The sequence below is a fragment of the Pollicipes pollicipes genome, unplaced genomic scaffold (assembly GCF_011947565.3).
Source record: "Pollicipes pollicipes isolate AB1234 unplaced genomic scaffold, Ppol_2.1 Scaffold_2555;HRSCAF=2994_pilon_pilon_pilon, whole genome shotgun sequence".
Taxonomy (NCBI): Eukaryota; Metazoa; Arthropoda; class Thecostraca; order Pollicipedomorpha; family Pollicipedidae; genus Pollicipes; species Pollicipes pollicipes.
Window position 1 is genome coordinate 2,560,033 of NW_023596136.1, and position 17,652 is coordinate 2,577,684.

Genomic DNA, 17,652 nt, shown 5'->3' on the forward strand with positions numbered 1-17,652 from the left:
CGTCGCCCGTCCAGCCGGGCAGGCACTGGATCAGGCCGTCCTCCATACACTTGTAGTGACCCTTGGTCTTGGCGGCTGCGTCGCACGCCTGTCGACAGACGGGGCGGGGCTGACTGTCACCATCGGCGTAACCACGCCGACAGACAGGGCGGGGGTTGACTGTCACCATGGACGTAACCACGCCTTTATATTTGTCTTTTAAAAATGTATTCTAAATGGTTTGTATGAGTGACTTTTGGGTTCAGAGCGCCTGTTAAGCATAGCTTGTTGCTTGTAGGCTGAACCATTCGCCTATGTCGAAGTTTGCCTCCGCCCTTTCGCCATGCAGGAACGCAAAGGTTTTTACATGCCGAACAATGCTGCGGCACGACCGCCCCGGGCCTGGGTTGACCCTCATTGACTATCTGCCAGCTCACCTTTCCACTTCAGTCGGGCCAAACAATGCGCCCGCTTTGGGACTCGTACCCAGTGCCGCTGGGTTATGAGTCCAGCATCTTTCCTCAGACCACGGAAGCGGCTAGGGGGTCAGATTAACTAAGGCGTTCCACCAGGGAAGGGAATTCTCACCCAAGAGGAAAATACGGGGGTCTGAGAGGGGGGGGGGGCTGCGATGTAGCCAGATCATGTCTAGGATACCCGTTCCGGCCGAAGCAACAGGTACCCTTTGACTAAGGGGTGATGTCACATGCACTGCCACGCAAACAATTGCTAAAGCAGCTAAAAACGAGGGCAGCATTTCAACTGGCAAGCAGTTCTCTGGCACAAGCGGTTTGCTGAGAGTTTATTTCTGTAATGCGATTTGTGTTGCCTGGCCGCCATCATCGTAAAGAATACTTCTGTGGACTCATCAGCCGCTTACGTGATCCTGTTGGCAATGCGTGGCAAACATGCGCCCGGTTTCTGTTAGATGACATTTGTTGTTCGGTTCAGGGGTGAGTCATAATGAATCCCTCATCACGGAAAGGCTTAACAATGTTGAAAAACACTGATCTAACAGATGACTGACCGCTGAATCCGCCTGCTACACGGTTGGTGATCAAACTGTGCTTTGAGAGCCCGGATGATGGGGCGGTAGATTGTAGGAAGAACTGATCTATAACATTCATGCGTTCCTCAGGATTAAATGCAAGTAAGAGCGCAGCTCAGCTAACTACCGTGTGTGTCTAGTCCTAACCATCGGCAGGGGTTGGTAACGGTGCCTGGCACCAGCACTCCGTGACTGGGTGGTACCATTGAAGCCCACTCTCGCCGGACCACCAGCGGGGCTGGCAAAGTTCACACCTGAGCGGCCCATGCTTTCCTGCGCCGCTGTTTTTACGGCATTAAGGGTACCGCAATAAACTGCATTTTCCTCTGCCCCACCCCGTGCATTATTCCCATTATGGCATGCAATCATGCCACACAGTATACCAAAAAGGAGCAAAATAAAACCAATCCCAAAGTCTGGAACGTGCATGTCTGTGTGCTTGGGAATACCACCCGCTCATGGGCGTGTATTGCGCGCATGTGCATATATAATTGCACAAATTTACACCTTAGGTATGTGTAAGCGTATATGTATACGTGTGTACACCTGTATATGTGTGTATGTGAACAAACACATATTTGTGCATATGTATGCATATAACGTTGAAGCATGCATGCTTGTGTGTACATGCACATGTGTACATGTTATATACTCATATGCATGGATTTGCAAGTGTGCAGACCATGCACGATGCGTTACGTGTACGCGCGTGATTAGCGGTCGCCATCCGTGCGAGCGCTCCAAACATGCACCAGCATAGTGAACATATCGGGCTTATCCGTGTGTCTACTTAAAGGGAGTGTTTCAGTATCCCAAGGAAGATTTCCAGATAAATGGCCCCACATTTAAATGGGGTTTTGAACTGAAACAGCAATCTTGAAGGCCTTTCGGTATTGTTCACAATCCTGTCCTTCGTAAGGCCTACGCCCCTCTAGTTTCTGAGCTGCACGCCCGCGAAAATGGGAAAGGTATACTGCGAAGAGTATTTCAAAGTCAACGTGGCATTCATGACGTCATAATAACGTCAAGGAAATGCTGTCATTCCCAAAGCCATGCGGCGACCAAGGCCAAGAAAAATATAATGGTCGAGTCGTTCATATCTGGTGTTTGTGAGCTCGATTTCCGGATAAAATGGCCGTCAATTGGCTATCAATGTTGTGCAAGGTACGACGACGTAATCAAGCCATGACGCATTAAGAAGCATGTTTACTAAACAGGGAATTGTGTTGTCCAGAGCAGTCTTTACCATTCAAAAAGTATGCCAATAGTTACAAGTGAGCTTGTTTCACTACATCTGATGCTTGCTTTGGTATCTTCAAACGTGAAACATTCCCTTTAACGTGAGCTCGGCTGCGCCTGTTGTGTGGGGTGAATAGCATAGCAAGCATTTTGTCATCTGGCGTAAGTGACAGGCTCATTACCGCTGATTTGTTGCCGGCTTTCACGCTGCGAGCGGCGGTAAAATATGTGTGGGTATTTGAAAGGCTACCATGAGCCATTCCCTTCGCAGACACCGCTTACGTCCCTCGACCACAGCGCTCGCTCTCGCGTACGTGTCAGCCGGCGCGTAATTTGATGCAGGGAAGTGTCCGCCATAAAACCGCGTGCGCCGCTGGCGGAAGGCGGGGCTCAGAGCGGCGCGCGGAGATCGTCACCTTCGGCTGAGTAACAGCCTCGTGTCACAGCCCCCGCCCCGGACACCAGCGTCCGGCCGCCGAACTGGGTCGGCCGCCGCCCCCACACACCTCACTTCCGGCACCCGGAGAAAACGCGTCACCCTCAGCTGTTGTGCGCGCGCTTATTACACGTCGTTCATGGCGCCCCGCTCGAGCGCGCCTGTAACCGGCGGCGACGATTACCTGCCGCGCCGCCACGCCCAACTGTTCACAATGCGCGCACCTCGCCGGGGCGTGCCGCTGGCGCTGAGATGGCGCGGGACGGGATGACGGACGTCCGGGCCGTTTGCAACGGGTATCAGTGGTGCGGATGTCAGCGGCTGAAGACGTCGGACATCGCTGGTAGCGGATATCGAACATTACTGACTGCAAACAGCGTGCGGGTGGGAGGGAGGGGGGGGGGGGGCAGCACCACCTGTTGTGACCGGACCACAGGCAAAGGCGGAGGCAAGGACATCCTGCTCCGTTCCTCAACAGGGAGAATGCGTGAGTATGAGAAAGCATGGCAACCAGCAGGGTAGTCCATGACACACGATGCGCTGGCCACAGGCACGACGGCCTGGTTTCTGAGGAGGTGATGTGCATCCCAGCGGGCAGACTTGTGCCCGGCGACCCCGACCCCAGACTTGTGCCCGGCGCAGACCCCGTGCTGCCGCTCTCGTAATCAACCACCCGCAAACAGCGGGGCGAAAAACTCGCAGCAGTCCAAAAGTTCAAACGTGACAAAACAAGCGCAGATTTTCAAACAGCTCAAGCATCCCGCTCAGGTGATGTTAAGAGAAAAACCGACGTACCATGATGCCAAACGTATGCTTGTTTCCCGCGAGCCTCGCGAGGGACCGCATATAACGCAAAAGGTCGACATAAGGTCATCGGGTACAGGCCTGTTAGATGACTACTTGATTGTATGTCGGTCAGGCGAAGTGCATACCCACTAAGGGTGTTTAAGAATACGGCATTATGGGTGTTATCCTGGGAATTTAACTCAACGCACAACGTGTCACATTACAGAACACCCTGGAAAATCCGGTAGAGGCAAAGATTGTCCGAAGTCATTGGCGCGTTTCGTGCATATCGTTTCAATTTGTTGCTGGAAGCAGTTCTTAAAACGTCTAGCCGTTCGTGACCGAACAAACTGACGAATGGTAGCGCTTGCAGTAACTGATAGCATAGCACATGCACTGATAACATAAAAGCTCAGGACTGTGCAACTACAAGAGATTCGTGTATTCGGTGTATCGTGGAAGTGCAGGAAGGTTCGATATTTCAGCACCACTTTATATATCACACACCGTGCTTTTCCTCGGTTGATCCACCTGACCCTCGCCCGGGCACTGCTCGTGATAGTCGGAAGTCAATCCATTCTCATTTGTAGCGCCTTGTACCCCGGAAACAGCGATAAACCGTCACCGCGCTTCTTGAGGGAAAGGGGAGAGCTGTGTGACCGCCGTGAACGGCCAACGGAACGGGACGGGAGAGCACCAGCGGCGGTCCTGGGAGAAAGGTCCAGCCCCGCCGGCGGTGAACGTCCGGCCCGGTCCCCGCCGGACCGACACTGCCCGGGTCACTGCCGCCGCAGACCGGCGGGGTCAGGATGGTCCGATGAGCAGCTGGGAGCCAGCTGGCCCGACACTGCCCGGGTCACTGCCGCCGCAGACCGGCGGGGGTCAGGATGGTCCGATGAGCAGCTGGGAGCCAGCTGCCCGACACTGCCCGTGTCACTGCCGCCGCGGACCGGCGGGGGTCAGGATGGTCCGATGAGCAGCTGGGAGCCAGCTGGCCCGACACCGCTCGGGCCGCCGCCACCGCAGACCGGTGGGGTCGCGCCGGTCACAAGCCGCTGGAGTCGGGTGAGGTAGTCCAGGTTCACAAACGACTGATAATAGCAGACAGAAGTGGGGTCTTACAGGCCTGGCACCGTTAAAGTCAGACGACGCTGGTGTTCCGCCCGCCAGGCACCGCAGAGTGTACATCAGCGGGAGACCGGCGCCGCAGAGTGTACATCAGCGGGAGACCGGCGCCGCAGAGTGAACACCAGCGGGAGACCAGCGCCGCAGAGTGTACACCAGTGGGGGCCGGCGCCGCAGAGTGTTACATCAGCGAAAGATCGGCGCCGCAGAGTGAACACCAGAGGGAGACCGGAGCCGCAGAATGTACACCAGCGGGAGACCGAGTGTAGACCAGCGGGAGACCGGCGCCGCATAGTGAACACCAGCGGGAGACCGGGCCCAGAAACAACTCACGACATTCAAAACTTGCTTTCCCCGAGGGCAAGCTTGCGACATACGGGTCAACATTACGCGAGCTTTGTTTACCACCTTCCGGGCGATGAACCCCGCATTGGATATCGCTTGGAGAGCAACCATTTGTATTTGTCAACAAATTAAAACGCTTACTCTCAAAACAATGGTAACTGCGGGCATGCACAAAACGCGGAGGCAGCTAGAAAGTCTGCACGCCTCGGACCCGTGTGCTGTTCCCCCCCCCCCCCCCCTACAGGGAAGTGTAAACAAATTTTGAGAGCATCGCCGTAGATCAAACGAATCCGTCAGCACCGTCAAAGCGTGACACAACCACGTTTCCGCTCACTGATGCCAAAGACGGCGAGACGTTTTCTGTACGCAAGCGTTGCAAACCAGACGCTGCAAAGGCTGCGGGAGGCCGTCGCCTGCACGTCGCCCTCCCCGGCGTCAGCGCGGGGTTCTCCGTCGCAGGGGTGCTGTCGAGGCGGCTCGGCAGCGGCCGGCGCGGCGCGGAAGCGGCGGAGAAATCCGACCGCTCCAGCCGCCGAGTTGCACAAGACCGGGGTCGGCCGCTCTCCGAGCCGGGCCGCGCCGAGGAAAGCCGGCGGTCCGGCCTTCGCTGGGGCCCGCGACTCGAGGCGGCGGCGGCGGCTCAGCGGAGCGCCGCGGGAAACCCGCCGGTGGATGTGGCGGCAGCGGCGCGGGAGAACGCCACGGGAAACTCGACAGTCCAAACCTGAGATCTCGACTTCTGGGCAAGATGGGAGATCCGGATTTCTTCAGCGACAGGTTTCGCCTTTAGCGGAAATCCCTCGGGACGTTTCAGTACTGACTACTCAGCGAAGATGACCTGCATCGCCAGTGATATTGAGTTGTTCTGTGGTGGACGCCCAGCGTTCAGCGAAAACTTCAGGGGAGGTATGTCGGACCACGAATGTGGTGAGACCAAGCCCGCTCGATTCTTGGTGGACTTGAGGGCGATACTTGTTATCAACTGTAAATCACGAATGTGAAATATAAGGCGAGATTGGCGAAACCATGGTGCATACTTCTATTGTAGTTCTGGAAAATCACGATTGAATTTTAAGGCTTGTGCATGGACCTGTAATATCTAAAGTACATGTTAAGCATATTGCTCGCATTCCAAAGTTGCAAGAAAACCACGTTTGATCACCCATTTTGTAGGTGCATGCCTTCACTTTACATAGCACAACTGTTCAGGAAATGGGACCGGGCATATAGCGTTAAGCCTCGCAGGGCACGAGGTACATCGAGGGTGATCCTGTCACGCCGGAGTCCCTCAGCCCCTAAGCCTGAGATATTGAGGCCGAGGACAGGAAGGCTCGAGGCTGGGATGTATTTTAAACTTCCCTTGGCATGCGGGACAATTTTCGTCGGCAGTAAGTCATTTCACGCTTGGCCGTAGCCTCGTTTCAGGCAGCGAAAAACGGCTATGTTTACAAAGACTTGTACAAAATGATAAGACTTAGACAAATACAAATATACTAACCTTACTTCTATGCGTTTCTTTGGGACCAAGATCACGGTTGAAGCCCAACGATCTCTTTCTCCGATCATTTAGATCTCGCAATTTACTACGATTTGACCCTTTTAAGTTCAAACCCCATGTAATCATTAGCGGGGCCAAAGGGTGACCTCAGGTAGCCGCAAATGGGTCGCTTCAGCGGCCTGGACGGGCCCGGCCAGCGACACTTCTGACAGGCTTGTGTCTCAACCATCACTCAGCGCACCGAGTTGCGGCGTTCAGCAACATGTAGCGTTATCCTATAGATGTAATATTTTGATGTGTTCAAGTCATTTGCATTAGGTTCTTCGTGGGTACGGTTTCCTCAACCCACTGCACTTCTCTGGGTTCAATTTTACTCAACTAGTGTATGCAGACAGTTATATTTGTCCTTGAACCACCCATTGCATTTTTCTATCACTTTGGCTATAAAGTGTGAAAGAGTTGCGGATATTTTTACACCCAAACTTACAGCTGCAAATTGATAGGCCCAAAATTAGTGCAGTGTAGCTAATTATGACTCAAGACAAACAGGCGATAACAGCGCGTAACTTTCTTGAAATAATCATCCGCCATTTCGTTAGCGTCTCAACCTCAATCGTAACGAAGTACGCATTTTTCCAAAATACATACGAGACGCAAGCCGTTACCGATTCCTCATCGGAATCTATGGGTTTTCTCAGCCCTTGAGGTCCACTAATTTGTATGCAAGCTGCTTTATTGTGTTTGGGCTTCCCGCAACCAGTTAATGTCACGGAAATATTATTTGACCCGATCAAAACAGGAAACTAAATATTGGAAAAGTGCGAAAGGGAAAGTGGGTGGGACCCTGTCCTGATCTAGACGCCCAGGGACACCGCCAAGAGGCCGGCTCCGCTTGACAGCGGGAAAGGGAAAATGGGCGGGACCCTGTCCTGATCTAGATGCCCAGGGACACCGCCAAGAGGCCGGCTCCGCTTGACGGCGGGAAAGGGAAAGTGGGCGGGACCCTGTCCTGATCTAGATGCCCAGGGACACCGCCAAGAGGCCGGCTCCGCTTGACGGCGGGAAAGGGAAAATGGGCGGGACCCTCTCCTGACCTAGATGCCCAGGGACACCGACAAGAGGCCGGCTCCGCTTGACGGCGGGAAAGGGAAAATGGGCGGGACCCTCTCCTGATCTAGACGCCCAGGGACACCGCCAAGAGGCCGGCTCCGCTTGATGGCGGAGAAAACCCTTCTGTTTTCGCAATTCTTCCAATGGCGTTGGCAGAAACGCAGTTCAGTGTGTGCAATCAGTCACGTGCACTGCACTGGAGCGCAAACCGTTAGTCCACCGCGGTTTTGGAACACTTTGAGGGTTGCTTACATGGAACTTGAAAAACTGACAAGGTAACAATGATAAGTAAAACCGACTGCATGGTCTGTATTTTTGTATCGGCTACAAATCACTAAATGAGTTTTGCGCTGCCCAACCCACTGCGACACGAGTAACAGGTAGCGTTTAACACGCCTCCCCAGCGTAACCGAACACCCCACTTTGTTTCCGCATTCGAATATTCCGCAAAGTACTTTCGGATATGCGCGATTTTATCTCAGTCACTGAAAGTAGATTCATGTACAGGTATGCTGGGCAGGACACACAAGACCTGCCGACTAAGTTGCATGTTAACACGCGCCCAGGTGGCCGGCTAGATACTCTGCTCGGATGGAGCGGGTCAATTTGACCCCCTGAGATCTCAAGAACTAAGAAAGCTAGAGACATCGCATTTACAGAGTGTGTTGACCTGTATGTAAACTCACTTAGGTCGAAGTTTCAGGTTCCTAGGTCATGACCTTTAGGTAAAAAAGGGTAAAAAAATGTGAAGTTCCAGGTTGGTCTCCCAAAGTGCACCCAGAACATAGATAACCGTTTGTAAGCAAAAGGTCACATGCTCATTCAAGGTCAACGACCTTGTTTGACCTTTTGAAGGTCAATTTGACCAAAATCATGCAAGATTGCTTTGGGTTTTGCATTTGACTAAGCGACAGAGATTACGTAAGGCAGTATGTTCCTAAAACAAAAGGTTGATCTGGGTTATTTTAGGTTAATGAACTGTTCTGACCTCTAAGACGTCCATGGAGGATGTATAATGCGGTTCCCGCCATCAATAAACTCGAAATGAGCACCAGAAACTATCTCATACAGCAACCCCTAGAGTAACAAAACAGGTTGGTTTTGACCTTGGTGTGACCTTTATACCTGACCTTAGGTCAATTTAATTTACTCATTCAACTGTTGTGTTGCCTAAGAAAGCATTTCAGAGATGTATGGCTTCATCTAACACTCCGTCGTTGGATCAGATTGCAGGATTCCCTAAAAATTGCCTTTGCTGAAACTATGGCCTGACTTTGACCTGCCATAGGTCAGCGACCATAGAAAATGCATCTAAATTTGTGATGTCAAACGATCCTCTATTAAATTTTTTACAGCCATGCAAAATTTGGTGCTGTTACGCCGCGCCGTTCGGAAACCATTCTCGAAAACCTTTGGGAGGGGGGTCAGTTTGACCCCCGACCGAACGCGTGTTAAGAGTATATGGGATCTGTAAAAAAAGGCCATTGTCGAAGGTCACCACAGGAATTCCGGGTTTTCTTCGACACATGTGTAACTGAGGTTGGTGAGTAATTGCGGCATTTCTCCTCGGTCTTACGAAGCTTTTGATGAAGCAAGACTTCCGATCTTAACGCGGCTTTCCTCTTGCGCACTTTTTTGTCAGTAACGGAATCTTTATATATCAATGGTAAGCAGCCGGTCTTATCCTCTCTACCACGGCCACGAAGAAGCTAGTCATTGGTTAGGCTGGTAACTGATACATCCCGTCAGGCTTCAAGTCGATTTAGGCGCTCGCCATTTCCCCTGACTATGGTGGCCTGCAGTCGGTGGTCGCGGCCGTGCTTCAGGTCAGGTGACGTCAGAGGGCAGGGCGACCGTGTTGGATGTTGCGACATGTTAAGCTTTCGCCTGAAAGTTATGTGGTGTTGGCCAGGAGTTTTATTATCGGTTGGTGAGGTCAGGGCTTGAGCAACAAGCGCCGCTTACATTGGGCATTGCTTCCAGGGTGCGATCAATAAAAAGGTTCGAACTAATTTACCGTTTATAAGCATTTCCGGGTGCGACTTATTGTTGGAGGGAGCACTGCATGCACTCCGAACAACAGCGAGGACATGGAGCGGCATACACACTGACGTTTATAATCACCTGACTGTTCAAAGCTCTCTTATCGCGAAGTACATGTAACGTGTCATGCTATCACAATGCGTATCTAAACACTGAGAACAGCAGCACCGCAGGGTTGTGTGTGTGTGTGTGATTGGGGCTTTACGACGCACTCAGCTGCTGAGGCTATATGGCGTCGCAGGGTTATATATATATATACCGCAGGGTTGTCGAAAAGAACAGTAAAACAGCTGAAAAGTTCATTTACAGTCCAGGAGCCGCAGCCGACATTTCATCTGGTGTTACAAGCCAGGTGAGGCCGTGTGATATCGTGAGAAACTGCAACACCTGAAACGACCCGAAATGTTTTGCGCGGTGCCATGTAGCTCAAAAGCGTTATGTTTTGACAGAGAAAAGAGCGAGCTTCAATGCCACTGGCGTACACTAAAAAACACTCAGAAGGTTCGCAGGCATGAACATGGATGATTGTAAAGCAGCGTCCGTCCCTGAAACACCGTAACATTCAGACATCATTTTCGTAATGATCTTGGATTTTGGTGTTCGTTAGCTGTGGGCCTTAAGTTCAGTTATTCATTAGACCCATAGATATTCCCCTAAAAGCCCAATTATGCGGGTGACTCCCCCTCCCCACCGTCAGCGAAGCTTCAGACCGCGTTTCAATGCCAAGAGAAATCCAGGAAGATTCAGGAGCCTCTTATAAGAAAACCCTAGATGTGCCCCTGAAACATTTGCGACTGAAGTGCAGCCTTTGACGACCCTTTGTAAATTGTGCTCAACCAGCCAGCCATCTTCTTTAGCAACAAAGATGTATGGACCTCTGATGGGTCCAAGCTGATATGAACTTGTCGACGGCTTAGTTTATTAAATACAACAATACGTAGTTTTGTCGCCAGGTTTGCTACGGTCGGACAAATAGCAAGGAGATCGCAGTCTCTCCCTTATCTCTCGATATGTATTCAGAAAAATTGTCACCACTCGGAAGGCATCTAACAGATATACTCATTAACTTAAAAACGAACTCTGGGTCAGGGTTGGCTCGATAACTTGAAGACCGTGAAATCGAAAGAGAAATCGTCCTCGTTCAAGCAAAGCGTGCACACTCGCTAACCAAATGCCGCCGCCGTTTTTGTTTTTGCCTTTGTTTTGTCTTCCAAGAAGCGAAGCTGCCGCTGTTCCTGTTGCAGTTTCTTGGGTGGCTGAAGGGTGCCCATGACCTTCCCACCCCAAGCATGACTGCATCCATTTGGTAAAGGCACGCATCACCCTGAAAGAATAAATACAAACGCGATGCCATATCTGAGCTGAAATTAAGTTGCACGAGAAGACTTGCATTCGTTTGCCATTGATTTAATGATAGCGATGGATTTAAGGTAATGGTAGTTACACGTCGTATTACTTAGCAATACATCCAGCATCATTTTACATCAGGGCTTAACCCAACGCGCAGAAACCAGCACACCCGGACCTAGCACGCGTGGAACATCACGTTCTGGCCTTTGACGGCTGCTTTTGGCCAATGCCTCACCACCACCGTTCCCCGAAAGTGAAACGAGTCGACACTCACCATCCGAAACTCGGCGTTCGTCGCGCCGAACCACAGCGTCACCAGCACCAGCGTCCGCATGGTGACTCCCGTCGGCGGTGCAGCGGACTCGGAATCGGCTCGAGACTCAGCGAGTCGCACCGACCACAGCCGAGTTCATGGCACCGGGCCTCGCCGCACTTTCTGGCCTCCCGCGCGCTTCTCTCGGACCGCCGCGGCACTGGCCCGAGACTGCAGCGGCGGAAGCTGGCGGCCGGCGCCGTGTGTTGGCGCATGCGCCCCGTGGAGAAAGCGGACGCCTACAGGCGACCTCGATCGCTCACAAGCGAGCATCATGCCCGATGATGCCGGGCAGCTTGCTAGGGCGAGCTGGGGTGTCGGTACAGTTCACGCGACGTCTCTGCCAACGCCGAGGACTTGCAGGGTCGATGCTCCGCGCCGGCCAGCAAAAAGTTCCGAGGAAATCATAGCGGTCTGCGTTAAACTTCCCACCTCTATGCCCACGCGGCCGCCGCTTGTGGTCCGGCTCGCGCCCTCTGTATCCGGACGTAACCCCGAGGTCACTGAACTGACCCACAGACCTACCTGGGCCGGGTGCCGACAAGCGCGCCGTCTGCGTCAGCCATCGGGCCAGACCATCGGTGTCTGGTCCCACGCCACCACGCCAAGTGGGCACTGTGCCGTCCACCACGCCTGATCTCTTGCGGTTCCCGGTGTTTTGCTCTGCATTGGGTTTGTCCTGCGCCTGAACTGATTGTGTGTTTCCCAGTATCGGGTCATGCAGTGCCGCCACTACGTGTTCCACACTGTCTCCCCACTGCCCGGTTATATGCCGTCTGCCGATGTCCAGTCCCGTTACTGCCTCCACAGAGTTGCTTTAATGTCGCTCCCAAGTGACCCCAGACCGTTTCCCCAGCGCATGGCCACATGTCACCACCCCCCCCCCCCCCCCAGCGTCTGGTTCACACACTGCATCCTAAGTGATCTTACACCGTCTCCCAAGCAAGCAGCAGTTCACCTGGTATATGCTTACCAGCTTGAACAGCTGAAATTACCGGCCTTTTACCACTCGGAAACGTGATTAGCTTTTAAAAAGCCTGAAGAACTTTTCAAAATGTCGTATACCGTTAGGTGGCGAAACGTGATGACATGTGGCAAACAACTAAGCCTGTTATTCCTGCTAACGTTCACGTTTGTCTAAGTCTCGTATTGTTCACTTGCGTGTGACATCGCCGAATCATTCCATATCGAGTGTCCGTCAAGCTGTGTGTGGTCCCATGTTCTTGCGTTATTTTTGGATGGTCTCAAACAGCAACGAAACAACATATATTAATAAGAGTGCAGGTTTCAGGAGTGCTCTATATAATGCTAAGACAATATGATAACCACATGACATGTGTCATGTCATGTAAGCACATAACATGTTTCTCTGGCTTGTATCGACATGCCAAAATGAATAATCTTCAACACGCAGGCGGCGGAATACCGGCATAGGGAAAGCAGCCACTCACTTTCCCGCAGATGAAGCGGACTGCGCCGTATTTCGGTGACGTGTCTGCGGGAGCATGGTCTCTGATCACCGTCAGTGCACAGAGGAGCAGCGGCAACGGCACCAACAACGGACCCCCACCTCGTTCCCCGCGCCAGGTCAGGCCTCCCTCCCTCCCCCACCCCTCTGACAAGAGGTCAGCCCCACCAGTGACGTCAGCGCACGGCGCCAAGTCCAGACGCCACCGCGGCTCCTGGTCCCCGGCTGATGTCGCGATGGCACGGTTGGCGGCGAAGGGCTCGGCGGCGGCGGCGGGTGGCGCGGACACTTTCTCCGCGCCGCGGCCGTCGCCGGCGCCCGTGACGCCTCGGCTCGTCTCCGTGACACCGATCAGAGCCGCGCCGCCAGCCGCGAGACGGATCAGTGACACCGGCCGACGAGACAGCCCGTCAGAGGGACAGCTCACGACGAGACAGCCCGTCAGAGGGACAGCTGGCGACGAGACACGCCCGTCGGAGGGACCCCCCCCCCCCCCGCGACCAACGTAATGTGTTGCTCATGGAGGCCACGGAAGTCCGTCACAAAGAGCCGATGAGTACTCACAGCCGGTGCACGGAGAAACGTTTGCCAGAAGGGGAGTGGGTTTGCGCCCGTTCCGAGACAAGTGCGGAGGCGAGGAGGGGGTCATATGGAATAAACCCCGGCTCTTTCACCGAAAAAATGCTCCGACAGCAGGACACAGCTCCCATGGTTCTGGAGGCACTAACTGCCGTTGGTATGTCGGGCAGGAGCTCGGTGCGCCGGCAGGACTAAATCTTATGCATATATATATATATATATATATATATATATATATATATATATATATATATACATATATGCAATACCTTATTTCTTTATATCTCGCCTTTATTCTGGAATAGATGCGCAGATACCTAGCAGCAAGAAAGTGATGCTTATGTGGCTAAATTTGCATTAACCAAGTATTAAATGTTGCAACAAAAGTGATTTGTCGTATAAAGCTAGCCGAAATGGGACAACGTTTATGCTCTTTTATGCTGCCCACCCGTTGTAAGGCATATCGTTAGCTCTGGCACGGCGTTAGTTTCGTCGGCTTTTATGCAGAACTCGAACATTTGTTCGTTTGCTTGTTTGGAGCTTGTTTGCCAATGACATCAGAAGGCTAGGTACTAACCGAGAGCCGGTCGGCATATCACAACAAAGCCTGCAGATTGCTACCTGGAGCTTGATCCCGTAAGGTGGACTTCGTTCCCGTTTCCAAGACGTCCGTGACTTTGCGAGACGGTGCCGGTCCCGCTGGTTGAAGCACGCGCGCGGTCTGTAGACTCTGGTCACGGCACCAACGAGGATCGGTCGGGCGAAAGTGGTCCACTCAACGCGTGCCGCACTGTTTCCTGTCAGTCCTCAGCCCTAACAGAGTGTTGCCTGATGTGAAGAGCATGTGCCCGGTGTCTCTGGCCGCTCCGCCAGAAGCGGGACTCTGCTTCGGGACACTTTGTGCGGTGTGTCCCTTGGCTCGGACACCAGCAGCCTGGTTCGAGTCGCCGCAGTCCAACGGTTCCACCAACTCCATCGTCCTCCCTGCTCCACCAGTCCTGCCGTCCTCCCTGCTCCGGCCGTCTCGCCGTCCCCCAGCTGCAGCGGCGGCGGCAGCGCTGCCAGCCTGCCCCCCCCCCCTCCCCCCCCGCTCCGCCGGGCATGACCGGTCACCACCCGTAACGCAGGTCACCACCCGTGGCGCAGGTCGTCGGCTGTGGCGCGGTGCTGGCCGTTTTCACTAGCCGATTGTCGCCACAGCCGCGGCGTCACCGGCGGGGCGACAGCTGCCCGGTGTGTCGCAAGCGAAACGAAAAGAGCGCCCCGTGTCGGTGGCGCAGAGGCGAAGCCGCCGTGACAGTGGAGAGACGTTTTAGTGGAAATGGAACGAACGATAAGAACGTTCAACGTAGGATACGTCGGACATAAATGCGTTTGTTTGTTAATCAAATGCGTCATCCACGTTCTCAAAATGACGCAGCAGCGTTCACATTCCGCATATGAGGAATATAACAGCTCGATCTTTGAGTGATGCCGGTATTTGGAGCAGAATCATCATATGCGCCTGTTTCTGCTCCGTTTAACGCATTTCACGTATTTTGTATGACTTGGCCCAAGTAAAACGGGCGTGGATGGGCCGCGGTCGCTCCCCTCCACCGCGACTCTTGAGGCATACCATATGTAAAATTCGACAACCTCTCATGCCTCGCCCCGCCTCGCCTCGCCTCGCTTCAACATCTTCATTTCACCGCCGCATGAAGCCTGTAAGTTTTCGTGAGCACCCGACGGTGTCATATTAGGCGGCACCCGCCAATAAAAGCAGCGAACCGCGACGGCGGCTTCCAACTGCTTCCACATGCCACCACCACAGATGCGTGCCATTTTCAACCAATAGATCAGAACGTCCCGTCCCTCATAATGTTTACGGGCCTCGAAGACCGGCCTCTTACAGCCGCTACCACCGACCATCGGCCACCGCCACCGCTGACCACCTTCCACCGCCGCGGCCGGGCACACTCACCGTGTTGCAGTTGGCGCCGTTGGACTGCTGGTCGCAGACGACACGGACGTCGTACTCGAGCTGCACGTGACCCTGGGCGACCCGGTCGCGCAGCCAGGGGCCCGGCTCCAGACGGCGGCGCACGACCGCCCGGCTGATGATCCGCGCCGAGTCGCCTGAGGCCCAAACGGCAGGTCCCGTGACCGACACAGCTCGGCCGCCGAACGGCGTGTTACGCGGGCTCACGTGACGGCGTGCTTATGCCGGTCCGCGGGCGTGGAGCGGGTCACGTGATCGTTTGTGCTGGTCGCCGAGCGTGAAGCAGCCCGGCTGCGGGGTGTTAAGACAGGTCACGTGACAATGCGCGCCCTCGTGGGAACGTCTCTGGCAGGCGACAGACATAGAGAAAGTGGCGGCATGAGATGAATGAGGAAACTCCAGAGAGTGCGGAGATGTAAAGAGTTCGCAAACCAGCTACGTCGTCTGCCAACAGACAGTGCGCAGCTTTCTTAAAAGTATAACTTGCGAAAGCGATAGCAGAACCATACAATCTGCTTTGATCTGTTGTGTTTCGGGGATCACCTAACAACACAATGATTGCAGCCATACAGATCATAAGCAAAGTTGGAGGAAAAATATGAACGGATAAATGAAAAGTGACTCCTGTAAGGCCAAGCATTTGTATTACCCATTTGGTCACAATTGAATGCAGGCATACGTAAGTATTTGGTTTAGGCTCATTACACCCAGACTGCGTTACAGTTATTCCCAGAATGGTCTTGTCGAAGTAAAATAGCGATTTTTTGTCCTTCTTCATGCAGTGAAGACGGATAGCACCACCACAAAATCATTGTTTTTTCAGCAAGATAAACTCGGGTATACCAACCGGAAGCTAATCTACTCTGTGTTCAAATAACTTTAGATTAGTCGACTTTGATCAAATTGCGAGCTTGGCAACCCTTAAAATATGTTGATCACAGTAATATGATTCACAGTATCTACCACAGACCATGCGGTTTGGTTACGTGGTGCAAATCTCAGCCACAATTTGACAAAATGCAGGTCATCAGGCGACGGATTGTGCCTTTGGCTTTGAACTTCTTCAAACCTCTGTTACCTATGTGAATGATGAACGGCCGGTGCAAAGTCACCAGCTCCGAAGCTGATTGCGCCAAAACACCGCACTATGCCACCACGTTCTAGTGCCGTTCACAACTTTCGCAGGATTTTATCGACTTAAGAAATAAATGATGTCGTTAATGCTGTGAGCGACACAAGCTCTCCGATTAGTGTCACAAGTAGTGATACCAGTTCCGAACACTCATTACACGCGTTGTGTGGTTACTTCCAAAGAGGGGTCTCTCTCTGCCTCCCTCCCTTCATCCCTCCCTGCTCCTCCCGTTCCTCCCTCCCTCCCTCTCTTTAAACATGCAACATACCCTCTCCTCACTTCGAACAAAACTATGAAAACAGGCGAACGTGAGATCGTGGTCTAATATGGTCGGCGATCACTACCACCTATGTCCAGACATGCATTAGAAATGGCACGACGTGTTGGCAGTACCTGACTGGATGTCCTGCATGGTGGGATTGTTCTTGAACAGTTCGCCGGTCGTGTCGTGCCAGGCCTCGATAATGATGCTGAAGACCCCCTGAGCACATACACGACAGGTCAGCGGGCTCGGTCGCGCACTGGAACGGCTGTCTATAGCATGGACGAGAGTGCACACGTCTCACCTAGCCTTTACACGCCGCTGGAGGTTGGGAACGGCCCAAAATGTGGGATGCCCCGACTGCATTTTTCAATAGAATCCGTATCTATGCACCCACATAGGGTCACCGTCGAGTTCTCGATAAATTTGGGAACGTCAAGCGTTCCTCCCCTCCTCAGCTTGTGGCTGCCGCGTGGCACGAACACACGGTCCCAAACATCTGGCCTTCATATTCACGCACAGTTCTCTGAGACCTCCTGCCGATAGTGATCACTGAGGCGGTGTCATTCCAGCCAAACAAGCCTGCAGCTGGTTTTGAATGACTGGGCGGAAACGATTGTGAAATGAAAGGACACTCAAACCGTGAGTTGTCATGTTTTGAAGCGAAGTACAGAAAATAGACGAAACCAGACTGAAATTGCACCATTACTGTTAAGAATCTGCGCCACAGTGAAAGTACGAAGGCTGACCTCAACTGATTAGTTTTCGAATCAGAACGACGAAGGCCCGAAATTTACTAAAAAAAAAATGGCAAGAAGCAACCTGGATTCTGAGCTTCTCTGCCCAAAACATCATGCTATGCAATCAACTGTCATTTTATGCAAATTTATTTCAAATGTTTTGCATGGTTGGATTTGAACATACAGTGCTTGTTAGGCAAAGCCTATTGCGTGCACATTAT

At 52.9% G+C, this 17,652-nt stretch overlaps 1 protein-coding gene across 1 annotated transcript in view; it reads left to right on the forward strand.

Moving 5' to 3' along the window:
* The window catches only part of LOC119107449 (uncharacterized), a 159,012-nt gene that overhangs the window by 94,738 nt on the left and 46,622 nt on the right, over nt 1-17,652 (forward strand). The window lies entirely within an intron of this gene.